Here is an 18,204-nt window from a genome sequence, read left to right as displayed (position 1 = left end):
TGACAGAAGGAAGATTAACATCTGGAGTGGGATGAAGCAGGACAGCATGAGATTTCACCGTGTTGCTCAGAACAGTGCACAATTTAAAACTTATGAATTCTTTATTACTTTATTTTTCTATCTAATGTTTTCAGGCCACAGTTGACCATGGGTAACTGAAACCACAAAAAGTGAAACCACAGATAAGTGAGGATACTGTATAGCCACTCTTTATCACATGGCAAGTAACTTACTCATTAGGAATAACTGAGCCTACACTGAATCAAAACATACATTTGTTCTGTATACCTATAATTAGCAGACACTCCACTTGGCTCAACCATATTAAGTACATTTCTATCTTATGTTAAATGTAACTCAGTGATAAGTTGCAGTTGCCTGATTACTATAAAATTATGTATGTTAGATATTTCATCCTGCATTTATACATTAAGCCATTGCCCTATTTTCAAGTTTGGTACCCTAACTTTTCTTTTGGCCCTTGAAGAGTTTGCAAGCCTTCGTTTTTCTGTATGTTTAATGGCTAAAAATGACCCCCAGGTAACTTAAAATGATGTGGGTCTCATGATTAATGGATATTTACTTTTATCCAAGAAGACCTAATCTGTGCTGGCACTGTTTTAATCTATGGCTACAGAATACAGGCTTTGGTTTAAATGCTCTAGATACAGCTCTCTGGTACTCTGATTGTAAGAGTGCAAAACAGGTATGTTTTCTCCACCCTGAGAAACTACAAGTAGATTTCTCTATTGTCCTAATGCCATATGACCTTTCTTGCACAAAGCTACTGAGCAATGACTAATAATGTTACTAAGTGATGTTAATAATTTATTTTGCTTTGCTCACTAAATATTACTACATAGGTTTTTATGTTTTATTTATTTTTATAAAATTTTTAAATATATGTTTTTATTTATTTCAGAGAGGAAGGGAGAGGGAGAGAGAGAGAGACAGAAGCATCAATGATGAGAGAGAATCATTGATTGGATGCCTCCTGCAACACCCCTCCCCTACTGCCTCCCTCACTGATGATCAAGCCTTCAACCTGGGCAAGTGCCCTGACCTGGAATCAAACTGTGACCTCCTGGTTCATAGGTCAATGCTCAACCACTGAGCCACACCAGCAGGACTAGGTATTTATTTTTAAAAGAAACATTCTTTAATGCAGATATTGCCCTGGATCCATTTTATGGATACATTACCTGAATACACTGTAGTTTGTTTCTTGTTGAAGATTTAGGTTGATTCTGATTTTAGCAAATTCAAACACAGTAGGCAACATTTATCTTCAAATCTGTGTTCTTGTTTCATCTTATTTTCTAAATGTGATATTTTTAAGTAAAAGCAATCATAAGAATTCTTAAGGACTTTTATATATACTATCAGAATATTTTGTAGGATATTTTTTAATAACTTAGGTTTTGAAGAATCTATGGGTAATTTATACAAATAGAATCTGAATTCCTCCGCTCATAATGGCATAAGAGTTCACAAAACTGATCTGGTAGGATTTATTTCTTTTTCTTTTAACCTGCACAGAGAATGGTAAGCATGGGCAGTAAACGAAAGTTCAATTTCATATTTCTGTCTGATAACAGATTATTTCAATCCTGGGACCTATCCAACCCAGTGGTGGAGGCGGCATTCAGCCTGAGGACTGGCAAATGGGCAGAAGATGGCCCTGATTGCAGGCTAGGCCTAGGGACCCTACCTGCACGATTTCATGCACTGGGCCTCTAGTATAATATAAGCAAGACACTGAAGATGAAACCAAAACATTCTACAATCAAAAGTGGAACTCAACTTTTTGAGCATTTTGAAGACCTGTGTTGATTTGCATCAAAGGTAATTTCCCCCATAATTTAATAAATATTTACTGATGATTCACTATGTGTATTGAGCACAATTCTTAAAAATCCTATATACTAAAAGGGACATATGCAAATAGACCAAACTACAGAACAACCAAACAACCAATAAAAGCATAATATGCTAATGATATGCTAAGGCTGCTCAAACGCTTGCTATGATGTGCACTGACCACCAGGGGGCAGATGCTCTGACTGTTAGGTTAGCTTGCTGCTGGGGTCTGGCTGATCAGGACTACGCGAGATGGACTGGACATACCCTAAAGCCCTCCTGCGGTCCCTCCCTGGCCCGATCATGCACCGGTGGGGTCCCTCAGCCTGGCCTGCGCCCTCTAGCAATTCAGGACCCCTTGGGGGATGTCGGAGAGTCGAATTCAGCCCAATCCTGCAGGGGCAACAGTTGCAGGACTCATGACTAGTCAGTGCTACTGCAGCAGTGCGAGCCTCTCCCAATTGGGACTAATTGGGCTCGAGGCCGTGGCAGGCACAGGGGGACCAGGTGATATTTTTAAGTGAAAACAATCATAAGAATGATGAGTGGGAGCTGCAGGTGGCGTTGGACTGTGGGTTTTGGCCCAATCCCTGCAGGCCACCCAGAGGGACCCCACCCATGCACAAATTTGTGCACCAGGCCTGTAGTATTTTTATAAAAGAGAGAAATCTTGCGTAAATTTAAACAAGTATATTCTCAGACCTGCTCACAATGACATACTTTTTATCTGAGTGATTTACTGAAACATCTGGGTCACCTCTTGATCTCTTTTTTTCTTCTTTTAGTTCTTTTCCCAATTAAAAAAAATAATTACTGAATATTGTGTATGAAATTTGAAGAGGCTCTGTCACATTTGTCTTAGCTTATAGAAGAACAATATATTTATATACTTATTGGAGTTGAGCTTTCAGCTAATTCAAAGCTGGGTGTCAGAATTTGAAAGACGGGTCTAGTTCATGCTTATCATAACTTGTACTTAAGCAGTTCAATGTCACACCTGAGTATCTGGGGTGTTTATCAGGTCTTCTCATCCTTAGTGGGCTCTGAATTCCTTTTATATTGCCCCAATAGCAGGTTACTGCTGAAAATTGCTTAGCTCTTCAACCTCTATGTGGTTACTTTAGTTTCATCTCCTAAATGTCTTTCTCTGTGTGGAATAAATATGACTTAGCAAATACTTCAGGCAAAGAGCCAAGAAGTGGATCTGAAGGGTGGAAGTATAATAGATATAAAATATTTGACACAATTAACTAAAAAAAAAAATGCTTTAAATGGACCTTAAATGTCCAAAACCTTGATATTTTCTGGTTAATAGCCAAAAAACCCCACAAACAAACAAAAAAACACAACGAATTTTTACTAGACCCTAAAGAGTAAAAAAATATACAGTACAATTCTAAAAAAATAAAACTAGACTAAAATATGCAAATTTAAGAAGCTAATAGGAATATTAAATGGTAGAAAAGTATAAATTTAACTACAAGAAAAAAGAATTAAAAGCAAAGGTGAGACTGAGAGAAAATAAAAATTTAGATAAATGTATAAGCCAAAAACATAATCAATCATTATGTTAAATATAAATGAATAAATACTTCAATAAAAATAAAGATGGTAAGACAGAAAGGTATATTTAAAAAATGTAGCTACATATTCCTTACAAAAGTATAATTATAGAGTAAGATTAGAAGTAAAGTTATGGACTTCAGGTTTCTGGTCTAACATCTTATCACAATAAGGGAAAAGCTGAATAACTGAAGGTCAATAACTCTTCTGAGAGTCATAAGAAAATTGAAGTCACAATGTAGGAAAGTAAGTTAAAATACTTAGGCCTTTCATTTTTTTTTTCTCTTCTGTAAATGTGAGTTTAAGGTGAACAATTAGTAATAATCCCCTTTAACACACACAATCATGGCACATAGCAGCTTCTAGAAGATAAATAATCTGTTAAGGTTTTAAGACATGAATATAGGGAGATTAGTTTCTTAGAGTTTTTTTTTTTTTAATTTAAATCATTAATGCTGAAAGTATATATGTCCTCCTTTTTCCCCTTCTAGTCCACCCCGCCTTCTGCCCCAGGCCTTCACCACCCTATTGCCTATGTCCATGGTTTATGTATATATCTATATATATATATAAAAGACTAATACGCTAAGTGGCCCTCCGCCCGTCTGATCGGTTGCTATAATATCCACTGACCACCAGAAGGCAGATACTCAATGCAGGAGCTTCTGTGATATACACTGGGCATTTACAGAGAAATGGCAGCGTGGACCTGGCCCTGACAAAGCAACACTCCACTTTCCCCAAGTGGGAGACAGGCCCTGCCACCACCCTGGAGTAACAGCCCACCAAATTGCAGCTGGCACTGCCAAGACCCTATGGCCAGCCTGGAAACGGTATGTGTGGGCACGGGGTATTGACATCACGTAACAACACCCAGCTTCCTCTCCCTAGGGACTAGCCTCCCTGCAGTTTCCTCACCCCAGGAACATGACTTGCTTTATAGTTAGGTTAAGGTGACCAGATTTTAACATTGGTAAAGCGGGACACCATTGACCTGGGGGGGGGGGTCTTTTATTTTTTTAATATACTGTATTGATTTTTTACAGAGAGGAAGAGAGAGGGATAGAGAGTTAGAAACATCAATGAGAGAGAAACATCGATCAGCTGCCTCTTGCACACGCCCTACTGGGGATGTGCCCGCAACCAAGGTACATGCCCTTGACCGGAATCGAACCCGGGACCCCCCAGTCCGCAGGCTGACGCTCGATCCACTGAGCCAAACCAGTTTTGGCCCGGGGGGGGCGGGGGGAGGTTCTTGATTAAAAATTTGGTCTATATTGTAATCGCTTTTGGTTTTTTTAATAAAAGGAAATTCACTTCTTAGATCATCATTGAATTTGCATCCTCTTTTCTTACTCATTATGTTAAAAATCTAAAAAAAATAATTTAAAATTATATTATATACATATTGCTTAAAAACACAGTAAGTAGGTACATAATTACATGAACATTTTTTATTGTTAGTTTATAAATTTAATTAATTTGATTGTTATAAAGTAACTATATTTTAAAAATTATTTTAATCCTATATTTCTTTCTAAATAATAACAATACTAACTTGTATTATTTTTCCTCTGAATTTGCCGTAACAAAAGTCGTAAGTGTCACTTTCAAGGCTGGCGCTAGACTTTTTGCCGCCACTATAAAATATAAATAATACGAGTACTGTCTGCTAAATTCAAGAAAATTTATGTATTTATGAAATAAATAAATAAATTACTTACCTAAATTATCTGAATAGCTGATTTGTAATGACATCACTTGTTTAAGTAACTTACTAGCACGCAGTACGATGTGTATCGTCTGAGAGACAGTTACAAAATGTTTTCGTCATTGCCAATCCCAAAAAATGCCATTGTTCATTAAGTCCAAACAATGGTGGTCGAATTCTAACAACTGATCAACAATGTGAACTTTGATAAGCAGTTCTCGATAATCAGTTCTCAACAATTATTTGTTATTATTAAAGTTTAACATTATAAAATTAACAAAAATAATATAAAACTCATATCCTGGCTAAATAGCCACATGGCCACCGAAAACCGTATATTCCCTTCCCTTTCTCCCGCCGTTCCCTTGTCGTGCATTCTTTCCAAAAATTGGGACTTTTTTTAAAACGCTGCGGGACGCGGGACAAATTGTTAAAAATCGGGACTGTCCCGCCAAATGCAGGACGTCTGGTCACCTTAAGTTAGGTGCAAACATTTTACACTTTAACCAAATGTTGTGAAGCATTTTCCCATGCCTCATCTCATTTGGACCTCACAGAAGTCCTAGAATAGGTAGCTAGGAGACTCGGTGGAATCCTATTTTCTTTTCATTAGCTGGAAAATGGAGATTTAGAAAGTTTAGAAACTTGACCTGACTGAAAAGAACTAAGAAATGGTGGACCTTGAAAATGACTTCAGATTTTCTCACTGCACAGAATATAGTCAAACACAGATGTAGTTAAATATTTTACCCTTTGTTCTCCTGCATGATCTACAATAATAACCTGCTTTGTGTTGATATTTACTGCTCTGTTGCTGACAATTACCTGAAAGAGAAGTTGGCGTGCTTCACTGGGCTGGAAAAAGTTTAGCTAAATTAGAAAGCAGGTCTAATTAAGCAAGTTTATTTTATATATATAAAAGGCTAAGTTGACTCGCATCTACAGGGTACATATAAAGCTCTTCCTGGTGCCAATAGCAAATGTGTGTTTCAATCTGTCATTGCTTATTGTGAATTTGGTTGACACTTCTATTATAGAGAAAAGGCATATAGTGATATTAAACTATTTCTTCTAATTAATTTCCTTTCAATGTGCACAAATTCATGCACCAGGCCACTAGTATGCATGTAAGATCTTTGATTCACTTTTCCTAGAGTTTTATAAGCATGAGGAAACAATTGCAATTTTAAATATAACCTTGGTTAAAGATTTATTTGCACTAAGAACATGAAAATAAAATATGATGCACTGACATAAGTAAAATAAAAAAGGTTTCTGTCAGGGATAATATAGTCAATACTTTTGGATGCGAAGAGTGATGGAGCTATTTTATGTATCTATCTTTTTTCTCTTTTAAAGACTTTCATAAGAAGCAATGATATTCCATATTATGTACACTTACACACATATGCACACACAATACTCAAAGTAGAGGAAAAAATCTCTTCAGAATGCCACAAAGAAGTTGGATATTAAAAGTGATTTATTTTCTTTTTTCAAATATGTTTGATTTAAATAATAATGTATTTATTATTTGAAAGTTCTGTTTGGTGCAAAGAGGTATTCATTGTAGGTCAATTATCATCTCACTGAACCAATTTTATTATTATTTTTTTAAACATGTTTTTAATTGATTTTAGAGAGAGAGGGAAGGAAAGGGATAGAGAAATCAAAACATCAATCGGCTGCTGCATGCCCCCTACTGGGGATCAGGCCAGCAACCCAGGCATGTGCCCAGATCGGGTATCAAACTGGTGACCTCTTGGTTCATGGGTTGATGTTCAACCATTAAGCCGCACTGTCAGCACCCAATTTTATTCTTAACTAAAGCATTACCTCTGTGGTCCACTGAAGAGCTACCTCTTCTCTTGAGGGTGATTTTATTTGGAATCCTTCTTGGTAAATAGAATGGCATATTCTGACTATTTTTTTTTTTTTTTTGCCACCGTCTTGGTGTAAGAAATCAATTCCATAGCAGCCATCAAAATCTTGTGCACTGAAAGGCATGTCCAAACTATGCTTCTCTCAGAATCTTTAGCACAACTGACCTTTTGTTCTTACAGAAACAGGCTCAATTGGAACAAGAAGGAACCTGTCATGCCATTTCCCTGCTACAATATTCATTAGTTGGGGGGCATGCTCTTCCGCGTCTCTACAGAAGATTCTTGTTAACAAGCCTCCAGTCAGCAATCTGCTCTTTCCCTGTGCCGCAGTAACATTTTTTTCAGGATAACTAATTCCTAAATGAGCCTTTTCTCATGGTATAATCTCTTTACACTTTTGGACGCTGTTCTCTTCGTAATTACTCCCTCATGACAGAAAAGACTATACTCCAGAGCACGGTATTTAAAGCCCTATAGGCCAGCCCTGTCTCACCTTCACCTCTGAGTGTGCTATCTGGGCGCAGCCATTATCAGAGTGGAAGCTTAGTCACCAGGACTCTGCGGCTTTGGGCTGGATGTGTTTATCCAGGAAAGGTGGGCCAAGGTCCTCCTAGATTAGAATCCTCTCAGATGAAGTTTGTGTTGTGTTTTTTTTGTTTTGTTTTGTTTTGTTTTTCCCAAAACTCTCCAAATAAGTTTGAAAACTGGTTTCAGGCTCTTCACAAGTTTGTACAACAGAATATCAAAGGACCTATTTCAGGTCAATATACACATTAGTGGAAATCATGCTTAGATGTGTATATAACACATGTTATATTACATTTTACATTTATAGACTTCATAGTATTTTCAGATAGGTTACATTGAGGGAAGGGGTAGGGACACAAATGGCCTAAGAGGCTGGGTGGAGGTGGGCAAAGGGGGCAGATTGGGGACATTTGTAATAGTGTCAACTATAAAAAATTTTTTTTTAATTAAAAAAAATAAAAAGAAAATAGGGGAAGGAATGCTCTAATACCAACCTCTATGGGTGTTCTGGAAAATTCAAACTTCAATGAAGACATTATACAAAGTGGCCCCCAAGTTCCTACTTCTTTATCAGAGTATTGACTTTTGACCTTACTTCAATACTTTGTATATAATAGTATGTGAATCTTTTGTGCTTGTTGGCAAAGGGTCCGGGGAGACTTAGCTAAAACGCTGTGAGCTTCTGGGTCAACAGAGTAATGATTACTGCTAAAAATTATCCTATCCCAAAGGAAGTGAAAATGTCATACTTGGGAGAAAAGAAAATTTCAAGACCTTTTCTCTCTTAAGAAAATGTCATTAACTTCAGCCAGCTCTGTTCATTTTCAAAGGCAGCTGAATTCCATCAGAGTCAGTCATGCCAAGCAGCAGGTTAAGGACAAAGTTAAGTATCTGACTACTTATGAAAGGTCTCCTTTTATTATGGCCAAGGAAAGCAGTATATGATTTCTAATTCAACCAAAATCAACCAGAATGTGTTCCTCCTCATTAGTATAAGCCAGGTCCCTCTGGGGATGCAGATCCTTAAATAAACTTTGAGTTTGGGTTTATGTAGTAGGAATATAAATACAAAATGAGGAAATATCTTATATAAAGGTATAAGAGCTATTAGAAATTGGTATACATTTTTAGCTGAAAATACTTGGATTTTTTTTTTCTAATGCCACATAATAACTATAATTTTACCTGATGGAAGGTAGATTTGTGCTCACAAATTTCAGCCTAGAAGCCAAAAGTAGACATGGGACAGAATCCAAAAACCAGCTACTTGCTGTTAAAGAAAAATTAGACATTTTATTCAAGCCACCAATTACATGCAAAATATTATGTCAGGGTCCTTCCTAGATTTAAGTACCTGAATTTGACAGGCTGCATTCAGACACAATATTGTTCTTAAAAAAATAAACATGCTATTTAAAATTCCATAGCTTGGAACTTAAGATAGCAATGCCCAAGAAAAATGAGTCAAAATGACGGCTTTCCACAGTGTTACTTGTTTTCTTTACCATTCTCCAAAATTTTGTCTCCACCTCCACCTACGCACAATGTGGCATTGAAGAGTAAAGAAATAACATGCAATCATTCAATCATTCATTTATCAGTGAGCACTTATGTTCCAGATATTTAATAATATCTCACTTAACTGTCACAACTTTTCAAGGCAGTTATTATTATATATATTTTTAATCAACCCCCTCTTTTGAAGGTTGGATGGATTAAGTGGCTGAAGCAGCAGCGAAAGGTCACAGTTTTGTATGGAATAGCAAGGATTTAACAAAGTTTTGTCAGGCTCTGGACTTCCACCATAGCTGCTAATGAGTTTCCATAAGTCTCTCTTTGAAAAGAGAAACTTGAAAACAAAAAAAGTCAACGCAGAGAAAGGATCTGAGAGCAGATTACAGCCCTATGACCTGTAGCCTGTTTTCCAGCCAGCACAGAATCCCCGAGTAATTCTCAAACAATCATTCTGTACTTAACTATGCCTAAGCTTAAAACCATTCTACTTGTAATTATTTTTATTTTAGTCCCTTTGGTGCTTCCTTAAGCTTAACATGGGGACTTTAAGCTGCTTTTGATGGAATATCCCCATCTAATTTTCCTTTCAAGCCCTGGACTTTAAGAGAGAAGTCATTGAAGAACTAAGTGGATATCTAATTTTATATTTCCTATTCTCATCTGAGGACTGGCTCTACCAGCTGGCCTATATCCTGAGGCATTTGCCTGGTTAAATACATCCCTAATGGAGTTTATATCTTTTACTTTATATTTTATTTTTTATTGATTTCAGAGAGGAAGGGAGAAGGAGACAGAGACAGAAACATCAATGATGACAGAGAATTATCGATCGGTTGCCTCCTGCATGCCCCACACTGGGGACTGAACTTGCAAACCAGGCATGTGCCCTGCCTGAGAATTGAACCATGGCCTCCTGCTTCATAGGTCGCCACTCAACCACTGAGCCACACCACCGGGCAGAGAGTTTATATCTTTATCTACTGCTTTACTTATCCATGCTGTGGGGGTTCAGAATGAGCCAACCCAAGATGTGCCTTGGTGGTATGTGGATTATTTTGAGTTAAAGGCAATTTTGGCTTCACGTTCAAGAGAAACCTCTTCCCTCCTTTGACTGCCTGGAAGAATTTGAATTAAAAAACCTTGCCCATATAATCTCTTTTTGAGCCACTTATAAGGCAACCCAAACTTCTATTTACTAAACATCTGCTCTAACATACAGATACCACTGTGGTGATTGCTGGGGGGAGGAGTTGGGGGAGGTAGAGGAGGGTAAAGGGGGATAATGGGTGATGGACAGAGATGACTTGGGGTGGTGAATACACAATACAGTTTACAGAGAATGTGTTGTAGAACTGAAACCTGTATAACTTTGTTGACCATTGTCACCCCAATAAATTATAAAAAACAAAACCATCTGATCTTATCATTCTGCAATGACCTTTTGAAGTACCAAAGGCACCTTAACTCATCCCTACCTCGGAATAGCTTTTATACCCATGTTCCCTTTCAATCTCTGAACTCTGGGATCTCTGACACTCTCACATATGGGGGTTCCTATACATACATATGTATTAACTTTGGTATTTTCTCTTGCTACTCTGTCTCATGTCTATGATTATTAGAGCAGTCAGAAGAACCTTGAGCACAGAGAAAAGTTTGTACATTCCCCACAATGTATTGCATGAAACATGGACTTAGGACCATGCCATTGACTGTATATGTTTCCCTATAGAACATAAATATGCTCCACCTTGAAGGTGAGAGACAGGAAGGACTGTGCATTGTGGATTCCCACTGCTGAAAACGGTCACAGTGTCAGAGAGTGAGGCTCACCTTCTAGTCTGGGACAGGTGGATGGGCATAGCCATCAGCATGCTAAATTCACCCTATGTAAAATGAGAACTGTATTTCCTACCTCATAGGGTGGTTGGAAGATGGAGTTACTTAATAGAAGTAAAGGACAGAAAATAGTGCCTTTTACGTGATTGCTATAGAAATATTCCGTATCATTGTTATGTTCAGGGTGAATAAAAGTTGGTATCTGAACTCAGGTGAGTATTGAGTACTAAGAAGGGGATATTTCAAACTTGAGTGTACCTTGCCACTTACAGAATGGCTGTTTAGAGGACAGGAGAGTTTGGTTTTAATGATTCAGGTTCAAAATGGAAAGCAAACCTTCAAGTTGATATGGTGAACATCCTATTGGGAACATAGAGGCAGTTTAATGCTATTATATTTGCACGTGGTCTTAAAGCAAAAAGATCTGTGCCAATCACTGCTGTAATCCAGGTATCTATATCAAGTCTGTATTTAGTAACTGCACACACCCACTGTTTAAAACTGTTCAATAGCTTACTATTTCTCCTTGAATAAAGATAGAAATATATAGTACGGCCTACATCCCTATGGAATGATGTAAATTTCCAGGCTCATCTCTGACAATGTGATCTTGGTTTCTGTGCTTCAGCCACTGTTCTCTCAGTTTTTACAGAACTCCATGTGGCCTCCCTCCACAGGGCCTTTCTTATGCTCTGTCCTCTGTGGGAAACCTTCTCTCTGTTTTGTCTAGTTACTTTTATCCATTATTCATATTTCAGATAAAATATCATTTCATGAGGGAAGGCTTTCCTGACACCTAAGATAAAGCTAAGGTTCTATATGCTTATTAAACTTTGACGCTTTCCTTCATAGCAATTATTATGCTTTTGCTTCAAAGTCAGCTAAGTCTATCTAAAAAATAAACTAGTTTTATTTGTTAACTAGAGGCCTGGTGCATGAAAATTCATGCACTGGATGAGGGGGGGGTCCCTCAGCCCAGCCTGCCCCCTCTCACAGTGCAGGAGCCCTCAGGGTTGGGAGGCAACCCGGTGATCAGGGGAAGGCAACGCCCCCATCACACCTCTGCTGCTGCCACTGCCGGCAGTGCAAGCCTCGGCGGGCTCTGGTTACCTGAGCCTTGGGTGGCCCTGGGCAGCTGAAGGGCTGAGGGGACTGGGGGACTCTGGAGGCAGGCACATGGAGTGGCCAGACCCGCTTTGGGGCAGGCCCAGCTGTGCCACCCACCTGCCGCCCTGGCGGGGCTGAGGGGACTGGGCACTGCCATTTTGTGGCTGTAGGCGCCGCCATCTTTGAGGGTGTGACAGTCAATTAGCATATTTCCGCCTCATTGGCTGTGGGCACCACCATCTTTGTGAGGGTGTGATGGTCAATTAGCATATTCCCTCTTTATTAGATAGGATGTTTATGTGAATATTAAAAGAAACTTATTTTAGAGGACAGGATTCAGATATTGAAAAAATTAAAGGTGGTTGGAACACTAGGATATGTAAGTTTACATTTTCAACTGTAAATCTTATGAAACTTAAGTGTAGTTGTAGTGTTTTTAATGAAAATTTAGCATCTTAAATAAAATGTTCTGCAAGCTTAAAATATATACTGCATATTCAAGGACTACTATGAATAAAATAAAATATTTCATTCATATGTTTACATATTGATTACATATTAAAAATGAAAATTGGTTAGATATATTGTGTTAAATACAAACATATTATATTATAATTAATTGTATATGCTTATTTTTGCATATTAAAGTGGCTACTAAATTTTTTAACTTTATTTTTCATGTTGACACTATTACAGATGTCCCCAATTACTCTCCCCTTTGCCCACCTCCACCCAGCCTCCACTCTTTCCTTCCCTCTGGCCATCACCACATTGTTGCTTGTGTCTATGGGTTATGCATATATGTTCTTTGGCTAATCCATATGAATCTCCCATTATTATTTTTATTGTTCAGTACGGTCTAGACACTATTAAACATATGACTAAAATATGGCAATTGATACTTAAATGATTATCTGGCAATTTATATGTTAAAATATTTGTTTCATTTATAAACAGTCTTTTCAATTCAGATTGAATTAGTCTATTTTTAACCACAAAGTTAAGGTTACTAGATTGCAAATTACATTTATTATTATTTTTTCCTTTCTAACATTAATTCTGATGATTTAATACTGCTTCATCTACTACAATTGAGAAAATTGACATTAAAATTTTGGAGGGTGTATAGTGGAAGCTGAGCATATAGTAAAAGTGAGATAGCCTTAGCCTGTTTGGCTCAGTGGCTAGAGCATCAGCCTGTGGACTGAAGGGTCCAGGGTTTGATTCCAGTCAAGGGCACATGCCTCAGTTGCAGGCTCCTCCCTTGCCTGGGCCCTGGTTGGGGCTTGTGCAGGAGGCAACCAATCAATATGTTTCTCTCACAAAGATGTTTCTCTCTGTCTTTCTCTCTCTTTTACAATTGCTCTAAATATCAATGGAAAAATATCCCCCGGGGGGAGAATGAAAAAAAAAAGAAAAAGAGCAAGACATTGGCAAAGTGGCATAGGTGACATATCTTCTAATGACACAGTTGGATGGAGCTAATAACTGGATCTCTAAAGTAAATAACCAAAGTGAATCAGATATGCAATCACTGCATTGTGTTACATTGGACTCAGAAATTGTCTAGGTCCTCCCTTTTAGGTTGAATTTTAGAATAATCCCTTTTACAAGCACAGAAAAGTTGATTGCCTTTATCACCATCAATTAAATTTTACGAAAGAATTATTAGAAATTTTTGTATGTTGGGCTTAGTGTAAGCACTTCTCATTGAATTTTTATAATTCTAGAAGGTAAGTTTTCTTATTACTCTCATCATACCGGTAAGAAAATAGGCTATGCAATATTAAGTAATTTGTATAAGATTCAAGGGGCTAAAATATCAGTGGTGGTTTAGGTGGCATAATAGATAACATCTATATATTTTCAGGCTCCACTCTTGGCACTAATGTTATGTAAGACAACTATGATAAATCTTTTTTTCTAGCACCAAACAGAATATGTTAAAAGAATAATCCATTTGTGACTTTCATCTTAAAAAGTGTAATACGTAGGTTTTCTGTAAGGAAAATCCATCCCAATGCTTCCACTTTGTTTCTCATCCAATCCAAGAAAGACATTGACCCTGTTGTCACACTCTCTACTGAGCTTCCTGCCTGAGCTAGAATGTTTTATCACATGGCATAACTATGCAACTACCACCAACAGATCAGAGGTAGGACTTACGTTAGCATACATTTTAGATTCTTTTTAAAAAAATGTATCTTTATTGTTGAAAGTATTACAAATGTCCCCTTTGTGTTTTTTTTTGTGTTTTGTTTTCCCCACTGAACCTCTCCAGCCTGCACCCACAGCTCCCAAGCCTTCATCACACTACTGTCTGTGTCCATGGGCTATGCATATCCTATATAATAAAGAGATAATATGCAAATTAACCCTCACACCCTCACATGATGGCTGCCTACCACTGAGCATAGTGAGGGATGACCAAATGACTGAACAGCAGACTGCATGGGGTGTACAGGCTGGCAGGGGAGGAGGGGTGGGCTGTGAGGGGCAACCAGGCCAGCATGGGGGGCAGTTGGGGATGACCAGGCTGGCGAGGGGGGAAGGAGGGGCAGTTAGGAGCAACCAGGTTGGCAGGGAGGGAGCAGTTGGGGGTGACCTGGCTGGCAGTGGGGGCAGTTAGGGGTGACCAGGTTGGCAGGGGGGGCATTTAGGGACAGCCAGGCAGGCAGGCAGGCAGGTAAGTGATTAGGAGCCAGTGGTCCAGGATTGTGAGAGGGATGTCTGACTGCCGGTTTAGGCCCAATCCACAGGCCTAAACCGGCAGTCGGACATCCCCAAGGGGTCCTGGATTGGAGAGGGTGCAGGTTGGGCTGAGGAGACCCTCCTCCTGAGCATGAATTTCATGCACCGGGTCTCTAGTTCCTATATAATAAAAAGCTAATATGCAAATTGACCAAACAGTGGAGCCACAGGTCGCTATGACATGCCCTGACCACCAGGGGGCAGATGCTCAATGCAGGAGCTGCCCCCTGGTGGTTAGTGTGCAGGGGATCATCACTCAGTCAGAAGCCAGGCTCACCACTGGTGAGTGCAGTGGCAGTGGAGGGATCCTCTCCTCCCTCCGCGGCCATCATTCGAACATCCCCCAAGGGCTCCCGGACTGAGAGAGGTAGCAGGCCCCTGTCCCCTAATGCATGGATTTCATATACTGGGCCTCTAGTATGCATATAAGTTCCCTTGTTAATCTCTAGCCCCTTACCCACCTCCGCCCCCACCATTCTTGATCCAATATGACAGGTCTATGAAAATCTTCTGGGACCAGTGAGAAGAAAGAAAAAGAAAATGTGTAAATATGAGGAGGAGTAAGAGAAGTCAACCCACAGTTTGCAAAACCAGGAGATCACTGTCTGGTTTCCTGACACTCTCTTTTCTTCTGAGAACCCTGACAGATAAAAAAAAGACATGAAGAGGCAAGGGTCAAGAGACCAACACACTGCAGAATTTAAAATGCTGAGGTATCCAAGCAACACACAAGGATTTTTCTTCTTTTTTGATGAGAAGGTGTTAAGGTTAAAGTCAAGGCATATATGCTGCTTGCCTCCTGGCCCATTATGTCCTATGTCTGCAATTATGAGAACTGGATGTCCTGGGTGTAAAATTCCACTGCCCAGTTCTTCCCCAGGGGATTTAACAGTTGAAGGGTTACTCCATCCCTCTCATCTTCTGTGAATGTGTGTGTCTGTATATGTGGTATTATACCAATGTCGTTCCCATCTTGAATCTTTTTATTTGTTGCTTCTTCTGCCTGAAATTCTTTCTCCCTATGATCTTTATAGATCTCAGATTAAATGTTACAGCAATGGGAATACTGAACTCCACAACAGAAGGGGTCTTACATGTCTTGTTTACTGATAAATTGCCCTGTGGTTAATCTGGTGCCTGGTACAAGGTAAGCCCTCAAATATTTAAAAAGACATGAATAGCTATATGAAAGGATATTCATGTAGATGAAATTTTTCAGATTTTAAAGATCTTTTAACACATACAAAATTGTGAAAAAGACTTAGAAGATTAATACTTTATTGTCCTTAATTTTTAGCTGAGTAAATAAAGGTTCAATTTACAAGACAAATTGCCAAAAGTAATTCAGTAGGCAAGTGAGAACATGAGACTTCTGATTCCAAACCCTATGCTCTTTTATTACATCAAGGAAGTAGATATTAGGACTTTGTCTGGGTCTACTCTGTAGATATGGGTGGATCAGAACTAAAACTTTATAACCCATGTTTTGGCCCTTATTATCACTGCCCCAGGAGCCTTGAGATTCCAAAATATTAAAAATGTATAGTTTCTGATATGTACCTTATATGTTCCATTCTTGTATAGTGTTATATATTCTCTTCTCTCCTCAAATGTTGTCCTCCTTTTCCCTGTCTTTAAAAGTCCTATCTCACTATATCTTTCTCTAGTTAGACTTTCCTGAGTCCCCCAGGAAGTGTCAATCACCCCCCTTTCCTCACTCACTTCTGTCTATTTTGTCTGGTACTAATTCCTAATATTGGATTTTCAAATTTTATTTTTCTCATCGAGCTTCTGATCTCCTCACTGGACAGAATGCATGCTTTAGGTATTTGTAAATACACAATGCCTGGCATTTGATGTTAAAAGGTTGATGTCAACCATTTGAGCATAGCAAAAGTCCAAAATGTGATTATATTGTGTGGGAAGTCGTGTTTTTTTTTGTTTTGTTTTCATTTTCAGCAATCTAACACATCTCCATTGAGTAACAGAGAAAAAGCCTAACTGTTGTAAAATAGAGAAATAGGTAGATATAAGGTAGTAATTAACCTCTTCACATGTGTGCCCAACAGCAATCTTCCACAAGGGTCAGGCAATTTGCAATGAAAATGAAGTGGAGGACATAAAAAGAAGAAAGATTGATCTCATAAAAGCCCAATTTCACAAACACCTTTGGGCATTTCCAATAAACACAGGTTGTTAATATACATTTATAATTTTTCTTTCTTTCTTTTTTTAATGAAAATACCTTTAAAAATCAGCCTGAAACATATGGACAGAAATGTACCCATCTCTTAAGCAAGGTTATAGTGGGAGTCTCATTGATTATAGCTATGGCTTAAGAACATACATTGAAAATGAATAACAAAACTAGAGAGAGAAGGTAGGCAAGACCCAATGGCAGTGAAGCTATTTTGAGTTTATTTGAATTCATATCACAGAGAGAAGGAAAAAGAGACAGACATAAAATCATACTTGGTTGAATGATATATCAAGCAACCCTGGGTCAAAACACTAGACAATACTTATAACTCATACAAACATGCTGATTCTGTAAATTTCTTTCTAAATTGAAGAACAGATTCCTACAGGCTTTGAAAGGGAATTTTCCCCCTAAATTACAGGGTAATTTTCTCCACTCCAATTGAGCTATATAATCAGAGATGGTCAAACATTGTACTAGGAAGCATAATAGAAAATGAATTCAACAAAACTATGACTTCATGGACCCATGGATACAGAAAAGGGTCAGAAATGAAAATGGACTTTAGCTGGGGGAAAAATCCATTTCTTTACTGTATTCATGGAGCTTTCAAATTATTGTAATTGAAAACACATTTTAAATGGTATATTTTGCCATATAAGACCTTTGAAATCTGGACCCATAGTGAGATGCACTTCACATGTTCTTATTTCTCACCCCAATGCTAATTATAACAAAACGAGGTCCACGAAACTGAGCACATATATAAGCCAAAGTATCCTTCAGAATAAAGAATTAAATTTTGCATCCCACCGATGCTTAAAATAGGACTAACATTCCCCTCTAGATATAATTTTGTAGATGTTAACTGTTTAAAAAATAAAGTACACAATACCCTCACCCCTGAAAAAATGACAACTGGTTTTCAGAAAAAGTGTGAGTTTATTTCAATGCAAATCACGTGTATAAACAATTTTTGTTGTTGTTAAAAAATGTGTGTTTGTTCCCAATCCTGCTGTCTATGAGACTGAGTAAGTCTTCTGTTTCAGCATCCAGAAGTGGGAGAGAACTCGAAATTAAGCCCCGGTAAGTAGTCTCTTGCCTTGTACTCTCATATTCTTGCCTTGGAGAAGGATAGAAACAACAGGTTCTTGGCTAACTTAAAATATTGATTTACTGAAAGAAAGCCTCTCCACACCCCTTCAGAGCAAGGGAATGTGCGTGGAACCACAGGGTACTGAGCTGTT

The sequence above is a fragment of the Cnephaeus nilssonii genome (genome assembly GCF_951640355.1).
Source record: "Cnephaeus nilssonii genome assembly, chromosome: 20".
Lineage (NCBI taxonomy): Eukaryota > Metazoa > Chordata > Mammalia > Chiroptera > Vespertilionidae > Cnephaeus > Cnephaeus nilssonii.
The sequence above is the reverse complement of the archived record's forward strand: the minus strand, read 5'-3'. Positions refer to the sequence as shown.